The sequence below is a fragment of the Rattus rattus genome, chromosome 9 (assembly GCF_011064425.1).
Source record: "Rattus rattus isolate New Zealand chromosome 9, Rrattus_CSIRO_v1, whole genome shotgun sequence".
NCBI lineage: Eukaryota > Metazoa > Chordata > Mammalia > Rodentia > Muridae > Rattus > Rattus rattus.
In genome coordinates, this window is record NC_046162.1 from 18,038,233 (window position 1) to 18,057,177 (window position 18,945).

Genomic DNA, 18,945 nt, shown 5'->3' on the forward strand with positions numbered 1-18,945 from the left:
TAACACCTTTGAGCTAAAAATGACACCAAATGCCTCTACTTTACATTTTAACCATGCTCTAAAGTAGATTTGTTCAATGAACTATGTTAGGAATAGGCAGCTCTCTACATGACTACATGACTGTGTCCAGACTCCCTAAGCACAATCCCTATGCTTCCTGATCTTTCTTCCTTCAATTATACAGATTTAAGGTTTAAAAATATGAAGTTAAAAGAGTATGTTTCAGAATTCACAACCTCAGGACTAAACACTGTGAAAAGCAAGCCCAGGCAGCCCGCCCTGCCGCTAGAACTAACAGACCATAAAAGGAAAGGAATGCAGAACAGACCAGGAGTATCGGATCTGACTCACAGGCCACCTGGCAGGAAGAGATAAGCCCCCAGTCCCCCGACATCCAGGACGCCCCAAACCTGCCAATGTGTGTAACTATACCTTATTACCTCATCATGTGAAATAGCCAATCATATGTGAACATGTCTATGTGCCTCGTCTTTCACTTCCTTCCTTCCTTCCTTCCTTCCTTCCTTTTCTTTCTTTCTTTCTTTTTTTCTTTCTTTCTTTCTTAAGAAAAATGACTGCCATGCTAGCTGCTGGTAAAAACTTAACTTTCAGTCTTTCTCCTCTTCTGTCTTGCTGCTGTTATGGCTATTCTTGGTGTATAAAGTGAATACATTTGGAATTAACTAAAACCCAAAGATTTGCATATACCTGTGAGACATTTCTTTCTCAGTTAACTATTTTGAAGTGGTTAGACCCTCCTTGATCTCTTGAGATGATCAGATCCACCTTTAATCTGGGCCACACCTTCTGGTGGCAGCCCACATAGAGGACATGGAAGAAAGAACTTCTGCCTCTTTCTCTCTGTGACTGCTTGCCATGTCTCTGGCTAGCGAGTTCTTTCCTTTGTTTGGCTTTAAAGTTTACTTCTTTGCAAATGTGGTGTACAATGAAGCTCAGCTGAGACCATCCAGCCTCAGGCACTTAACTACTGAGTTCTTTACTTTTATTTGGTACTCAGCCTTTGCTGGACTTGCTGGACCACATCCAGTGAGCCATTCTAATAAACCCTCTGTCTACATACACTGTGAAAGTGCGTTTCATCAGTCCGTTGATTATTACATATTCTTTTTTATCTTCACTCAGGGAAATGCTGGCTAAGAACAGCACTCATAAATGGCTTTCTTCCTCAAACCAAGAATGTCTGAAGTGACCTTGCCTACAAGCTAATCCAGGACACCTCCTCTCATCATGGAGCCACAGAACAAGGTATGTTTTCTAAAACCTTTCACTAATTGTTAATATAGTGGCTGCCCTTTCACCTGTGGGAAAATAGAAACTCTGCTCCACATTTGGAGGTTGGAAAATACATCTACAAAGAAGTTAAATGGGCAGGGAGTTTTCTGTTAGTACACAGTAATAAAAACTTTTAACAATCTTATCTAAAACACATAAGTTGTGAAGGGAGAAAATTAGGGGGAAGCATAAAGCTAACCACATCTATGGCTGCTTGAGCTCTTATGTGCCGCAAAACTTTGTTAGTTTTTCCATTAAAGGTATGAATTTTCATAATCCTGGGAAGTAGAATGAGTTTCACTAACTTTGATAGTTCCTGATTATTTTTACATATGACAAAGGCCACATTTAAACAACTTTTCTCACCTCAAGGCTCTCATCACTCCATCAGCTTTTCCTGAGACAAACAGTTACAGAAGGATGATGTCTGCATATTTGAATTAGTTCCCCATATGCAGGCAACACAGAGGGGGAAGAATGAGAGAATATTCTCAATGGGGGCCAAGATCTTATCAAAACCTAGAGACTCTTTTAAAGAGTGTGATAAGGAAAAGAAGAAGTTTGGAAAGGAAAGGTGTAGAGACTCAGAATTTTTAGAGTATTTAACGTGTCCAGCCAGAGAGACTCTCCTGAAAAGTCTAAAGTTGAAGGGACATGAAGTAGACACCAAAGTTAAGAAGGAACCGAAGAAAGCTTCTGCAGCAGATCTATGTGTCACCCTAATAACAGAACTAACTACATCTGCTAGGACTTTGATCTAAAAACTGACTGTACTACATAGTAGAGCTCTTGAGTAGGAAAAGGGATGCTGCTTATTGATTTACCATGCACAGCAAGGGGGTATAAGTTACCAAGCTCATATGGAATCAAAATGTAGGATTACATCATTGCCTGTGCTGTCTGCAGAGAAATATGTGAATGCATTTTACTTCTCTCTTATTTCCATTATTCCATATTTGTTCAGATGTTGCCCACTAAAATTTTTCATTGGATAGAACACATTCTTTAAACGTGCTTGCATGTTTTTCGGGAAGACATGAAATACATGCTGAGAAACACATGGTGCAGTTTTCATGCGTGCCGTAACAGTTTCTTCTCCATGTAGAACTTCCTATTTATCTGTCTTTGCAATGTGTGAGTTACATGAAAGCAGGAAATTTACTTCCACTTGCCACAGCTGCAGCTTAGAGCCACGGTAACCTTGGCATGGGAGCTACCTCTGACCATACTGGATTCAAAGGAATAGGGTCTCGGGTTTTCAGTTAGTATTAAAGCTCTAAATTTTCCTGGTGTGTAATTGAATCTATTTTTATTTTTAGGTTGTAATATTTTACAACTACTCTTTAGAAAGAGACAATTATTAAAAGACTTAGTAAATACACTGATTTTTCTAGAACCTATATATCCTGAAAAGATTTAGAAAATAATTTAGCTTATTTTTATCTCTAAATTAAAAAACTGTTCATTAAGCAATATTGTAGCCCAGATATTGTACCCAGTGCTAGTTTACAAAGATTTGATATTAATCTTAGTAACACATGCATGGTCTAGGAAAGTCTTAACATGTCCTTAAGTGAAGTGATTTCCTTGATTGTTTGTTCTTTTCCTTTTATACATTTTTAAAAATCTTATTAGTGCATGTTCAAAAGTAAAGCTGACCGTATATAATAATGTAATTCCTTCAAATTCAACTTACACTGAGATCAGACTATTCGGTGGATTTATTGAGAATCCTCAGCGAGAAATATAAACGATTCGATGCTGGGTAAGATCCTCAATGACAGGGCTTCCAATTAGTGCAGCATTTTGAGCAGTGCCATCATGAATGTGGGTATGGGATACCAGGATGCCAGCGAGTGAACTGTTTGTCCTCAAGGATTCAGTGGTTCCTTGGGTTTCTCTAGTAACTCGCCTTTCTAACCCAACTATATCCCAATTTTGCATATTTTTTGGTGATCCATTTTGAAAAGTATATAGAATATTAAAAACTACACATTTCAACATAAACCATTCATGGAAACATTTACTTACATAATGACTTTAACAATTCACCCGAATGGTACTAGCAATTGGAACCAGGATCTTGGGCGCAGTACAACCCCAGGCTTGGCGTCCTAAATTCTGATTCATATAAAATATAAAGGTGTAGGCAGCCATTATTCCTGGAGTCAAAAATGTGCTAATTGTCTTGTGCTAAATACATGCTACTTTGTATAATTATAGCTTGTATAAATAAAAGAGCTATTTAGTATATCCTTTTTTTTTTTTCAGACGGGCTTTTGTCTGATTATTTTTCTTTCATATAAAAGTTGCGCACTGCTCTGTCTGTAGGAAGATGCACTGTCCGACAGGTGAGTGGGGGGTTACATTACAGTGCCACACTGGGAGGTTTAAGGGTCAGCCAGACATGGTGTTTGCTTGCCCTAGCCTTGGTCAGACCATATCCACAGGTGTGAAAGCTGGCCTCTGCTGGGAACCGAATTGTCCATGCTGCTTAGTATGTCTCACGAAGACCCCATCTTCACAGCTCTCCCAGTCCCCCACCCTAAAAAAACAGACATGTGGAAGCCAGGGCTGGGAACACTGGTTTCAGCTGCAGCCAGAGGCAGGTGACTGGGGAAGCCTGCTGGCTAAAAAGTTAAACCCACACATCGCACCTCAATATCCACACACAGACACTCCAGAAGTGCCCTTGACTTAGCCTGCCTAAGGCTCCTAGGATTGTAGGAGGGCTTGACTTTTCTGGTCTGGAAGGCGAGCCTTCCTTTCCAGCCAGCTCATGTTTGGGAACCAGTAGACACAGAGCACAGAGCCGCTCTGTTGGCTGTAGCACCAGTAGGGAGGCTGCAGGGGCCTCTAAAGCGCTGGGAGGAAAGACCCCCCGTGTGCACAGTGCTTCCACTCGCACACAGCAGCACCTAGAGCTGCTGAAGGACAGCAAGTAGGAGCAAAGACTGAAATGAAAGGACCTGTAAAAGAGGAACACACCAAAGACCCACGCGACTGTTCACAAGCCTGACTCCACAAACGCTCCATAAACAATCCACAACGGGCTGCTGCCAGAGGGAGTTAGACAAGGGGCTGTTAGCAGATGTCCCCTTTCTATTTACAGCACAAATAAACAGTAGAGGGCCCCATAGTTCTTATTTGATAAAAGCTTCTGTAAAAACAAAAACAAAAACAAAACAAAAAACCAACCCAGGAGGGGTTCAGAGTGAGTGATGCTTAATGATACTAAAATGTCTATTCAGTAAAGAAGCCATGTGTAATAATTTCTCATTTGTAACTATTCACTTTCTGCTATCTTTTTCTCCTTCCTTCCTTCCTTCCTTCCCTCGGTCCCTCCCTCCCTCGGTCCCTCCCTCCCTCCGTCCTTCCTTCCTTCCTTCCTTCCTTACTTCCTTCCTTCCTTCCTGGGTAAATGGCATGGCGAAATTCTCCTCTAAAATGCCTGCTTGCTCTTCAGTTCTTAGTTCAGACTGTCTGACGTTTCTAAAGGTCCTTTGCTGCTCTTCATATCATGATGGAGATTTAATGATATCCTTACATTTGTGGGTATAAGCTTTCTATTTTAAAATCACATCAAAAATTTATCTAGTTTTTCTACTATCTACTTAATTAAACTGTAACACAGCAATATATTTTTCAGTTTCCAAAGTTGGTAAACCATAATGCCATCTTGATGAATTAAATAAATTTAAAAAAAATCGTAATAGATAGAGGGAATAGAAGGAATTGTAATAAATTACCTATTGCCTCATTTCCAATCACTGAAGATTTATATGAGAATTTTGTTCTTTTATACATGGATCCTTCAGCATAGGACATCAAGCATTTCATACATAAAGAGAACAAGTATAATTTAACTTGAAGGCAATACATTTTATTGTTCTGTATAATAAAGTGTGTGGGTAGACTAAGAGGCTATTCAGTGTTTCTCACTATATCCCTGTAGCAGGAGGAAGGATTGCCCAAACCATGCACCATGACTACCTGATCTTCCACGGTCCACCCATGATGCACCACATGTGTGGATTCTCTATCAGTTTATGCTTTTATCGCTTCTTGGGGTGATCTTTGTCAGAGATCATATATGTTTTTAGAGGACATTGACAATTTTAAAGGTGAAAGCGTCTGTCTTGTTTATGCTGCTTCAGTCCTGCCTTGTGGGGTAACTCACAGAGGTGGCTCAGGAGAGTGAAGCGCAGATTCAGCCAGCACCACCACCACCCACACACACCTCATGCCTCATGGCCTCCTGCCTGCCTTGCAGCAGGCTACCTCACTCCCTGACCTTGATGAGTGATGAGAAGTGCCCCGGGGCAGGAGACCCTGGGTGATGGGTGTGGGGAGAGAGTGCTGGAGGGCAATGGGAGCACCTTGGATCTCTATGTGACTCTGGATCTGTCGGGTCTGGCTGTCTGGCTGTCATGCTAGGCCACCGCCCACTTCTAAGGGGGTCTTCTGCAAGGTCTTGATACACTGCTGCTCATCTTCTTTGACTTGGTTTGGTGTCTTCACATCAACTTTCCCTACCTCTACATCACTGCTACCGTGATGCTCAACCTACTCCACCTGCAGGTTCATATTGAGATCCAATGAAGGCCATCTCTGACTGATAGGCATCACTAACTCATTTCATCTGAGGGCACAAAGCATGAGGGCTGGGAGAGTGACTCTGGGTGTTCACATGGCCAGTGTGAAGCAGTCACAAGGAGGTGACCTGGACAAACTAGCATGTGGCCTTAAGAAAAAGTCAGAAGAGGAACCCAGCCCATTAAATGTGCCTTCTTGGACAGACCAGCCTGGAAAGTCACGGGACATGGTGGCAGGATCCTCTGAAATGAAACATGGTCAAAGCAAACCTCATACTTCACAGTGGCTTCAAAGTGCTTCTATCTGAGGGAATCAATGGGGAGAAATTCATCTACAGCAGCCTCCCTAATGTGGCTGTGTTTCTATCCTCTGCTCTTTCATAAGGACATCTATCAGGGGTGTCCTGTGGCATCGGGGATACAGTAGTAAGTGACTGGCCAGGCAGAGAGCCCAAAGCCACAGACAGCTGTGGAGAGTACCTAAAAGGAGCTTCCTGAGTGTCACGATGATTGAAGTGGGTTTCCTAAGAGGTGCTACCCACCTCTTAGGAAGAGGTGCTAAGCACCAGTTCAGAACTGTCTTACTGATACTCTGAGCTGTGCCAGCTGCCACAGGCTTACACTTATGACAAAGTTCTCCTAGAAGACAAGACAAGATGTGTTTCCTTGGCTATTGAAATCCTGTGTTTTCTGAGGAAACAGTAATAGATAAGAAAACTCTCTCCATTACTTAAGATGGTCTGCAGATAGTCATGGGTTCACTGGCTCTGTAACCTTCCAGATTAGCAAGTCTCTGATGTGATAGTTTTACTACAAGCGGAAACATTAGAATAGAAGCTTAATTTTAAAGGTTGTCTTTCATGTTCTTTAGCATTAAGTCTGGGGTAGGCTGCAGCCGTTCAGGTCCTGGCTCTGACTCCTGTGAGCAGATACACTTCACTGGTTGATTCAGAAGCATGGTTTCAAGCACGTTTTCAATCATTTTGGAAAGATGCTCAGAACTGGGACACCCCCACCCTGGGGAAATGATTGATCTACCCAGCAGATCAGAAAGGAACGATTTAGCAGAGTGTCTTGGAGGCCCATTCTCACGGGCTGGCATGTAGATGCCGCCTGCCTCAGCTCACCTTGGCCATCCGATGGAAGTGCAGGTCTGTAGTCTGTACCCCCTCCACCTCCTGTAAGCCATGCTCCAGTCAGGGAGAGTCTTGCCGCTTCTTCACTGTACGGATGTGAGACCTGCAGCCAGATGACTTTTCTCACTTGCTCCTCTCCATCTGCCCGAGGTGCAGGTTTCAATGGAGGCACTTTGGAGAGGTTGCATTATTAAATTTAGGATAATTTTAAATTACAGAATAGTTTGAGACTTTCCTGCTGCCAGAACGTAGATGGCAAATGAAGAAATTTCCTTTACCCAGACCCAGGACTTGTGATCAATTTTACATTTAGATTTTTTTTCTCAAAGTACCTCTGTCTTTGTGGATTGTTGATAACTTTAGTAAAGTTCATTTAAAGAGTGGACATTTTAGAGCCCCCTAACTAAGAGAGTTAAAATCAGCGATGGCTGTGGGGAATCTGCCTGTATATGTCATTTATATTGTGTCCTAAATTACTATGCTGTGGACTATGTTAGTGTCTTGGGAAAATAATAAATTCTGTTCGTTAGCATAATAAATTTAAAAAGATATTATTTTTGTAAAATGCATTAGTGACAAGCTACTTTTCCATACCAACCGTGCTCTAAGATATTTGTTCCTAATTTACATGACAGCTAATCTTGGGATGCACATAGATATTTACCTAAGAGTAGAGGATACATGTCTGCCAGCTTTGAAATGCTTTTTTGAACTAAATGAACTCCAATAGGTATACACACTGGACTTTGTACTTTGAAATTCATGATGAGTGTATTATAATACATTGGTAAATTGAAATGCATTGAATATTTTTTTACTCTCTGTTCTTTTTTGACTTGTTGTTTTGTGACAGTGATGGAAATTGTGCTGGGTATTGGAAAGTAGATATTAATGAGGGCATTTTGATTACTCTCCATCCCCAGAAAAAGATTTGTTTTTGTTTTTGTTTTTGTTTTCAACATAGTCCAAATGTTTTGAGGTTGACCTTTGACTTTGCAGTTTACACAGTATTTTGGGTTTGTTTGTTTGTTTGTTTGTTTTGTTTTGATGTGCGTTGCTTGGTGGTTTTAATTTATTTATTTGGTTTGATTTTTTCTTTGCAATGTCCTGTGTTTGCGTTTTCTCCACAGGACCTCCCCTAAAGTCACCTGCTGGTTTCAGGAATTTGGTTTCTATAAACTTGATTTTATTTCTGTTAAGTAAACAGAAGTCTCTGCTTCTGTCTTGCAATTTCACTATCAAATTGTCTCACACTTCATTGTTTTCCATGACTAAAGATTTTTATTTCATGCAAGTATATACCCTTATGTGGGTTCTGTTTGCTTTCCTTCCAGAAATCTGCTTGGGAGCAAATACCTTCCATAAGTTCATCTTGCTAAGTTTATTGGTGATTGGTCAGGTAAGGTCTGTAGCCTGAATCCTGTAGAAGGGAAGTTGGAAAACACAGTCTCTGTGCAGAGAGCTCTGCTCTCCAGAGCATCCTTAGCGTGCATTGCCCTTTTCCATCCCAGGGAGATAAACATCTTTTATCAAGAAGTTAATAGCAGGTGAGTTAAGGCAAAAATGTAACCTTGTCTTATGCTTAGAAATAACTAATTCTACGAGAAATGGAAAAGGAAGGGACCGCTAGAAGGGTGAGTAACCTATTTTTCTCCTTGTCTATAACTCAGATAAACTTGAATACAATCACATCTGTAATGATGCAATCAATGGGTTTCGATTATTAAGTCTCATTCATAGTGGTTGTTTCATGGCAAGCAATATCATATTAAGTTATATAACCCTAAAAAGGAATGAATCTGGATTTTGACATTTTTCCATATCCAATTGTTTAGTTTTCGTCCCTGTGTCACATGATCCCTTCTTTCTGTGGCTGTACAAAATAATACCATACTCCTGAGTCCCTGAAACCTCGCTTAATTTGCTTATTACCTATTTGGAGCAATATTTTGAACTTCTGAGGATTTGCTTTTGTGATTCTCTTATTCAGAAGATTCCAAAATTGTTAACAACAATGTCAACACTTTAAAAAATGATGATTGCAGCATGAGGGGTTTACCATGTGATGGAAATGTTGGGAAAGCTTGGGCCTCCTCACAGAATTCAAAATCGATGGAAATTTATTTCTAAAAAACTGCCAAGCTAAGAGATTATACTAGATACGTACTGAGGCGCTCTGATGGCAGGCACTCATGTGGTTTCAAGTGGCTTTTACTTTGAATATATCGTGCTTTCTTCTGTGGCTTAGATTGGAAATGAAAAGAATGATGTAAATAGGTCAGGGATGTTTACAATGTTCACTGAAGATAGAAATTGTTATTTTCCTTTTTTTTAAAAAAAGTATTATTTATTTAATGTATATAAGTACACTGTAGCTATCTTCAGACACACCAGAAGAGGGTGTCAGATCCCATTAGAGATGGTTGTGAGCCACCATGTGGTTTCTGGGAATTGAACTCAAGACCTCTGGAAGAGCAGCCAGTGCTCTTAACCACTGAGCCATCTCTCCAGCCCAGAAATTGCTATTTTTCAATTCCAGAAAAATATTAAATATTTTTCATGGCAATCTATTTTGTAATATAGTTTGAAGTTTACAATATTGTAATGTCAAAATCTAGAAGAAATGTTAATTAGTATTCATATGCAAGGCAATACAAATGTCCTTCCAAAGGAATTTTAAGTTGCTCCAGAAATTTTAAGACATGCACCAGAGTAATGAATACAGCTTTAAGAGTATTGATGCTTTTTATATTTTACAAAACCATATATCTCATTGTAAATTAATCAGTGTAAGCAACGCGTTTCCCTATGACACTATACTAGTATCCTGCCATAAAAATTTTACTGTTTTAATTATGCACTATGGCAGCCATAAAGGAGAACTATCAAACCATATAGTTTCAAACCAGTCAGTTATGGCAATAGGTCATACTAGAAATAAACATTGAAAATATTCAATGTCATAAAGGCTTTGTAAGCAACAGTTACCTTCAAAGACAGAAAATAACTCATATTGGTGAGCAAATACAAGAATGTGAATAATGTGGTAAACCCTTTGCATGCAAACCTTACAGTTAGGAGCCCAAAGGTGTCTGTACCCAGAGATTAGTAGGGAAACAAGGAATTTTAAGCACACAGGGTTGTCTTTTTTTCCACTCAGAAAATTTAGATTTAGAGGTGATTGATAACCTGGTGATCCAAGTTATCTGGAGGGCCAGGCTCTATGAAATTTCCACCACGAGGAGAAGAGTTGGCTCACAAGTGTAAGTGACCTTTAAGACATCTGTGTACCCAGGGTCTCCCTCAATCACCCACAGCCAGGACCGCAGGTGTCTAATAGTCAAGATGACCTCTGTACTTTCTATACAGTGAGGAACTTGTGAGATCCTTCCCTAGCCTCTTACGCTATTCCATGGAACCCGTCTCTCGAACTCACATGGAAGAAATGACAGGTACTTCCAGTTGAGTTTCAGTGATATTATGCCTCCTTGTTTATTACATTACACTAAGAAATTTTTTCTAAATTAAACTACATTTAAATATGTTGCCAATAAAACCACCTGGTATCGGACACCCGATATTTGATACTGCAGCATGGAGACTTTTTTGGCTAATCTCCCGTTATGGTCCATGGGGCATTCTGCTTCCAGTCATCTTTCTCGGTGCCCTTTTTGATCTGAGAATGAAAGACATAGACACATTAGCTTATTTTTTTTTTTTTGGTTCTTTTTTTCGGAGCTGGGGATCGAACCCAGGGCCTTGCGCTTCCTAGGCAAGCGCTCTACCACTGAGCTAAATCCCCAACCCCACATTAGCTTATTTTTGAAATTCCTTAGCTACTCAAAGTCCGGACAGTTCTAATCCTCCCACAGCCAACACACTTTTCTCTCCGGTACTCCTTCCTGATCAACACCATCTAAATCTACTTTTACCTTTGCTGCCCTGTTACCTTCTGTGAGGCCCACTGGCTCTGGTGCACAAGATGCTTCTGGGTAGCCCTTCTTGGGGTGGCTTTCCCTTCTCACCCACATTTCAGATGCTCTTCCCTCTGTAGCTCTAACTCTGACCCGTCTCTCTCCCTTGAGTCATGACAATTCCTAAATTAGTTTTAATAGTGGGTTCTTGATTACCACAGTAGGCTCCATATACTTCTCTGACTGAGAATTGAACCCAGGGAAGGAGAGAGAAAATTGCCATGAAGCAGCGGGAGACAGATGGACATAGGATCTCCAGGAGATGAAGCCATCCATGTAAGATTTTGGGTACCAGGAGGTGAATTAGAAGTGCTCAGTCATTGAGTTAGCCAGGGCACTTAAACAATAAGATAACGTGTCTTTCATTCCAGGATCAAAGGGTTGCCTGGGTGGGTTGCTGGAAGCATGAGACCCGCCGTGAACCAAAGCAGAAGAGCCAAACTCCATGCTAGAGACCCAGCCGAGCTAAATCCGTCTGAACTGAGATTTCCTTCGCAATTTGCAGATTTTCACTGCACACCATGATTCTAGTAGAGACTCAGAAACATTACTATTTAAGACATGAAAGAATTCATACAGGAGTCAACCTTTCATGTTTAAACAATATGGGAAAGTATTTACATTTCATATTACTCTTTGATGTCATGAAATACTGCTTACTTACAGGAATCTTTGACTCTTTAGCCAACATACTTCACTTTAGTTGCACAAGATTACATTTTCTGTAGGCAGATGGAATAGATCCCTAGGTGGGGCAGTCTCTGGATCGCCTTTCATTCAGACCTTGATCCACTCTTTGTCCCTGTATTTCTTCCCCATATGAATTTTGTTCTTCCTTCTAAAAAGGACTTAAGCATCCACATTTTGGTCTTCCTTCTTCTTAAGCTTCATAGGGTCTGTGAATTATATCTTGGGTGTTCTGAGTTTTTGGGGTAATATCCAGTTATCAGTGAGTGCATACCATGTGTATTCTTTTGTGACTGGGTTACCACACTCAGGATGACATTGTCTAGTTCCATCCACTTGCCTAATAATTTCATTTAGTCATTATTTTTAACAGCTAAATAGTACTCCATTGTGTAAATATACCACATATTCTGTATCCATATTTTGTGGAAGGACATCTGGGTTCTTTCCAGCTTCTGGTTATTATAAATAAGGTTGCTGTGAACATATTTGGGCATGTTTCCTTGTTATACATTTGGGTACATCCCCAGCAGTGGTATAGCTGGGTCCTCAGATAGTACTATGTCCAATTATCTGAGAAACCACCATACTGATTTCCAGAGTGTTTGAAGCAGCTGGCAATCCCACCAAAAATGGTGGAATGTTCCTATTTCTCCACATCCTTGCCAGCATCTGCCTTTACCTTAGTTATTTTTCATTTTGTTCTTTTTTACTTTTTATTACATATATTTCTTTACTTACATTTCAAATGTTATTCTCTTTCTCAGTTTCCTGTTCAAAGCCCCTCTCCCCTCACCATCCCCCATACAGTTATTACCACCATCCATCCCCCTGTGTGTCTGCCCCCCCAACATATTCCCCTGCACTAGGGCATCCAACCTTGTCAGCACCACGGGCTTCCCCTTCCACTAGTGCCCCAACATGGCTATTCTCTGCTACATATGCAGTTGGAGCCCTGGGTCAGTACATGTATAGTCTTTTGGTAGTGGTTTAATGCCTGGAAGTTCTGGTTGGTTGGCTCTGTTGTTCTCAGTGGCTTGCAAGCTCCTTCAACTCTTTCAATACTTCTTCTAATTCCCCCCACCCCCAAGTGGGTCCTGTTTTCAGTTCAGTGGTTTGCTGCTAGCATTGACCTCTGTATTGTACATCCTCTGGACGTGTCTCTCAGGAGAGATCTATATCCGTTCCCTTTCAGCATCTTTTAGCTTCATCAATCTTATCTAGTTTTGATGGCTGTATACATATGGGCCACATGTGGGGCAGGCTCTGAATGGCCGTTCCTTCAGTCTCTGTTCTAAACTTTTCTTCCATATCCCTTCCGATGGATATTTTCCCCCTTTTTAAGAATGAGTGGGAGCATCGCATTTTGGTCATCCTTCTTCTTGAGCTTCGTGTGGACATCTGTGGATTGCATCTTGGAGTAGTTCCAGCTTTTGGGCTAATATCCATTTATCAATGAATGCATACCAAGTGTGTTTTTCTGTGATTGGGTTACCTCACTCAGGATAGTATTTTCTAGTTACATCCATTTGCCTATGAATTTCATGAAGTCATTGTTTTTGATAGCTGAGTAGTACTCTATTGTGTAGATGTACCACATTTTTTGAATCCATTCCTCTGTTGAAGGGCATCTGGGTTCTTTCTACCTTTTGGCTATTAAAAATAAGGCTATGAACATATTGGAGCATGTGTCTTTGTTATATGTTGGGGCATCTTTTGGGTATATCCCCAGGAGAGGTCCTCAGGTAGTGGAATGTCCAATTTTCTGAGGAACCTCCAGACTGATTTCCAGAGTGGTTGTACAAGTTTTCAATCCTACCAGCAACGGAGGAGTTTTTTTTTCTCCACATCCTCACTAGCATTTGCTGTCATGTGAGTTTTTTTTTTTATCTTAGCCATTCTACTGGTAGGAGGTAGACTCTCAGAGTTGTTTTGATTTGCATTTCCCTGATGACTAAGGATATTGAACCTTCCATAGGTGCTACTCAGCATTTAATAATTCTCAGTTGAGAATGCTTTGTTTAGCTCTGTACCCCATTTTTAAATAGGGTTATTTGATTCCCTGGAGTCTCTCTTCTTCAGTTCTTTGTATATATTATATAATTGCTGTTGGGAGAGATGCCCTTAAAACCCTTCATTATTGATGTTAATAGTATAGTTAGAGTTAAGTATGACTGGGTTCATGGGAAATCCCCAGCCAGCTGCAGAAGACTAATACAAATCTGGTGGTCAGGATGCCCAATGAGATGACAAACCTGTAACCTTTCTGAGAAACCAACATCTTGCTGACTAATGATGTGACAAACCTGTAACCTTTCTGAAAAACCAACTTCCTGTTGATGTTAGCTGACGACAAGAGCTGTGTCCTTGGCCTGCATAAATTTTTCCCACGTATCCCCCTCCCTGTTTTACCCCTGCTATGGTATAAATTCAGCCTTGGGAAAAAACGTTGCCTTGATCAGATCCTTGTCTTGGTGTTCTTCTTCGCTTCTCTTGTCCCCCACTCTCTTTCAGGTACCCTCTGCACCCTCGTTGACTGTCCTACAGGAAGGAACATCTAGACAAGACAATTTGCCCTTTATCAGATGTTGGCTTGGTAAAGATCTTTTCCCAATCTATGGCTTGCCATCTTGTCCTATTGACAGTGTCCTCTGCATACAGAAGACTTGCAATTTGATGAAGTCCCATTTGTTGATTCTTGATCTTAGAGCATAAACCGTTGGTGTTCTTTTCAGGAAATTTTCCACTATTCCTATGTGTTGGAGGCTCTTCCCAACTTTCTCTTCTATTCGTTTCAGTGTATCTGGTTTTAGGTGGATGTCTTTGATCCACTTGGACTTGATCTTTGTACAAGGAGATGAGAATGTGTCCATTTGCATTCTTCAACATGCTGACCTCCTGTTGAACCAGCACCATTTATTGGACGTGATGTCTTTTTTTCCATTGGGTAGTTTTAGCTCCGTTGTAAAAGATCATGGTACCATAGGTGTGTAGGTTCATTTCTGGATTTAAAATTTTATTTGGTTGATCTATCTGCCTGTCACTTTACCAACACCTTGCAGTTTTTATGATGATTGTTTTGTAATACAGCTTGAGGTCAGGGATGGTGATTCTAAGAGAAGTTCTTTTATTGTTTAGAATAGTTTTCGCTATACTTTTGTTACTCCAAATGAATTTTCAAATTGCTCTTTCTAACTCTCTAAAGAATTGAGTTGGAATATTGATGCTAATTGCATTGAATCTGTAGATTTTTTTTCTATGTTTATCCTGCCAATTCATGAGCATGGGACATAGTTCCATCTTCTGAGATCTTCAATTTCTTTCTTCAGAGACTTGACATTCTTGCCATAAAAATCTTTCACTTGCTTGGTTAGAGTCACACCAAAGTATTTTATAATATTTGTGCCTATTGTGATGGGTGTCTTTTCCCTAATTTCTGTCTCAGCTTGTTTATCCTTGAGTAGAGGAAGACTACTGATTTCTTTGAATTAATTTTATATCTAGCCACTTTGGTGAAGTTGGTTATTAGGTTAAGGAGTTCTCTGGTGGAATTTTTGGGTCACTTTAATATACTATCATATCATCTACAAATAGTGATATTTTAACTTATGGCTTTCTAATTTGTATCCCCTTAACCTTCTTTTGTTCTCTAGTTGCTCTGACCAGAACTTTAAGTACTATATTGTATAAGTAGGAAGAGAACAGTCAGCCTTGTCAATGTCATGATTTTAGTAGGATTGCTTCAATTTTCTCACCATTTAGTTTGCTGTTGGCTACTGGTTGGCTGTATATTGCTTTTACTATGTTGAAGGATGGGCCTTGAATTCCTGATCTCCAGGACTTTTATCATGAAGGCATGTTGAATTTTGTCAAATGTTTTCTCAGCATCCAATGAGATGATAATGTGGTTTCTTTTCTTGGAGTTTGTTTTTATTATGTATTACATTGCTGAATTCCCATATATTGAACCATTCTTGCATACCTGGTTGATCACGGAAGCCTACTTGATCATGATGGATGATCATTTTGGTGTGTTCTCAGATCTGTTTGCCAGAATTTTATTTAATATTTTTGCAACAATACTTATGAGAGAGGTTGGTCTGAAGTTCTGTTTCTTTGTAGTATCTTTGTGTGGTATAGCTATAAGTGTAATTGTGGCTTCCAAGAAGGAATTGGGTAGTTTTTCTTCTGTTTCCATTTTGTAGAATAGTGTAAATCATATTGGTATTAGGTTTCTTTGAAGGGCAGATAGAATTTTGCACTAACTCACATGGTCCTGCACTTTTTTTGGTTGGGACACTTTTAACGACTGTGTTTGTTTCTTTAGGCATTATGGGACTGTTTAGATGGCTTGTGTAATCCTGATTTAACTTTGGTACATGGTATCTATCTAGAAATTTGTCTATTTCATCCAGATTTTCCAGTTTTGTTGAGTATATTCCTTCACCTATTTGTTTGTGTTCTCCTTTATATCCTTAAGGGAGGTATTTTTGTCCTTCTTAAAGTCCCCTATCACCTTCAGGAAATGTGCATTTGTTCTGAATCTTGTTTTTAGGGTGTGCTGGTGTATCCAGGACATGCTGTTGTGAGAGAACTGGGTTCTGAGGTTGCAAAGTCAAATTGGTTTCTGTTGCTTTTGTTCTTGCACTTGACTCTTGCCATCTATTTAAACTCTGCTGTTTTATGGCCTTGCTTTCTCTGACTGGAATTTGTCCTTCCTTTGATCCTGTGATCCTATAATCATATGATACTTGATGTGTGAGAATAATTGGCGAGTTGAGCTGCAAGTAGGTTGTGTGTTATATGGGATTGGGTACCGTGCCTGAGCTCTGATCCCTGGCACATGTGGGAATTGGAAGCCATGTGGTGATTGTTTATAATCTTAAACTGTTATTCCAGGACAGTGCTCTCTAAATTTATAGTTAACAGCTAAGGAAACCTGAGCATTCTGATGGATATCATGTTTACTGGTGAAGGACATGATTCCCTTTTGTTAAATTCCTACGTTTATGAGTCTAGAATAACTTTGTTGTTTCTTTGGTTGTAACAATCCAATCTTCTAACACTCTTATGTAACTCTGAAGTTTTGTGTACACTTTAGAAATCGATCCCACAGTATTTTATCCTTTAAAATACTTTTAGGATTGGAGATTTGGCTTAGTGGCAAAGAGCACTGATAACTGCTCTTTCAGAATAACTGAGTCGATTATCTAGCTCTCCATGTTGGCTATTAGCTGTCTATAACTACAGTTTATATGATATGTGTCATCCTACTCTGGATTTTATAGGCACTACATTCATTTCATGCACAGAAATACATGCAGACAAATATCTTTTTAGGTCAAAAATCAAAATAATAAGCAAAAGTTTTTCATCAATGTACTTATGTGTTTGCCACTTATGTTATATCTAGAGTGTCCAGACTCCAGATGTAATACACTCTTGGAATAGTAGATGAGCCCTGGGAATAAAACTTAGGTGGTTGGGTAACATAACAGGCCCTTATCAATATGGAGCCATCCCTCCAGCCCCCACATATCTTCTTCCTATGCCACAGTATAATCATCTTTTTTTTTTAAATGGAAATTAGAACTCTCAAGGTGGCACCAGTTCTTATGCCCTCCCAGGTCAGGCTTTCTGGCCTTGGGGTTTTTAATTAAAAATGGGGTACAAAGCTGTACAGAGAATTCTCAACAGAGGAATCTCAAATGACCAGGAAGCGCTTAAAGAAAATTTTAACATCCTTAGTCATCTTGGAAATGAGAATCCAAATGATCCTGAGATTGCATTTACACTTGTTAGCATGGCTAAGTCCAAAATCTCAAGTGATAATACAGTCTGGTAAGGATGTGGATCACAGGAAAGCAGAAACTTGCACAATCAATTTGGAAATCAGTTTGGAGGTTTCTCAGAAAACTGAAAGTAGTTTTACCTCAAGTTCCACCTATAGACTGATAGCTAGTCTCCTCCCTGGGAGAAGTTATATCTTCTGACATACCAGAAGATTCAGTACAGAGTGACACAGATCAGCAATCTCTAGGGATAAGCAGATGGCAAGAGGTAAGTGCAAAACCATAAGTAACAGAAGCCAATACACATGAGCATCATCAGAAACCAGTTCTCCCACCAGAGCAAGGACTGATTACAACAACATGCCTAAAAGTCAGGAAGCTGACCTAAAATCCTATCTCCTGAAGAGAATAGCGTCCTTTAATTAGGATATAATAACACAATGAAAGAAATAGAGAAAAACACAGGTAAACAGGTAGAAGCCCTTAAAGAGGAAACAAATAAATCCCTTAAAAAATATAGGAAAACACAATCAAACAGGTGAAGAAATTACATAAAGTGGTTCAAGACCTAAGGGTGGAAGTAAAAACAATAAAAAACCCCACAAATGTAGGCAAACTAGGAAATGGAAAACTGAGGAAAGAGGTCAGGGATTACAGATGTAAGAATCACCAACAGAATACAAGAGGTAGAAGAGATAATCTCAGGTGTAGAAGATACAGTAGAAGAGCACACAGCAGTCAAACTCTGCTCGCCTTTCTGTTTTACAGGCACAAAGCTTGTGCTTGTTTTTGCATGCCTTGTTGTCCCAAAGCTTCCTCATGTAGCTGGTGACTGAATGCTACTTGTCACCTGATCTGGCTGTTCCACCAGCTCTTACTGGGCAACCCTTCAGCTTTCTTGCCTGGCCGCTTTCTTCTGTTCTTAAGAATTTTATCACCTAATACACTGCCTTTTTTTGACTTATAATATTTCCTGTCCTGCTAATATACATGTCCCAGATTCCCATTGTGAAGGTTCCAATTCTCAAACAAAGGGATGGTGCATTCCCCTAAATATTACATTTATTTCCGTGGGTTGACACCAGAATTGGACACATGGATTTACTTGGGGTCTTAGAATGTTACACTCAGGTGCTGATACAGGGATTATATTTACCATAAAATTGTTAAAGAGCCTGTACATTCCTACTCCCTGGCTTCTGGGCACTCATCCAAAGAAGGAGCCCAGGGAGGTACTGAACACAGCGCAGGGCACACGTGACTTCATCTACAGCCTGCTGTCCACTGAGAGGAGCTGCTTGCTCAAAGAACTGCACCGCCTCAAGTCCATTGCCATCGCACAAGAAGAACTGGAAGCTCTACCACCCACTCCAGGACAGCTGAGATATGTATTCTTCCACAGGGCGATACCTTTAGTAGGATCTGGCTTTTTGGATAATGTAATTATGATTGTTGCAGGAACCCAAAT

General features: G+C 40.1%; 1 pseudogene; it reads left to right on the forward strand.

The window, feature by feature from the left end:
- The first annotated feature begins 5,950 nt into the window (after positions 1 to 5,950).
- On the forward strand, positions 5,951 to 6,690 carry LOC116908659 (annotated as a pseudogene).
- The last annotated feature ends 12,255 nt before the right edge of the window (positions 6,691 to 18,945 follow it).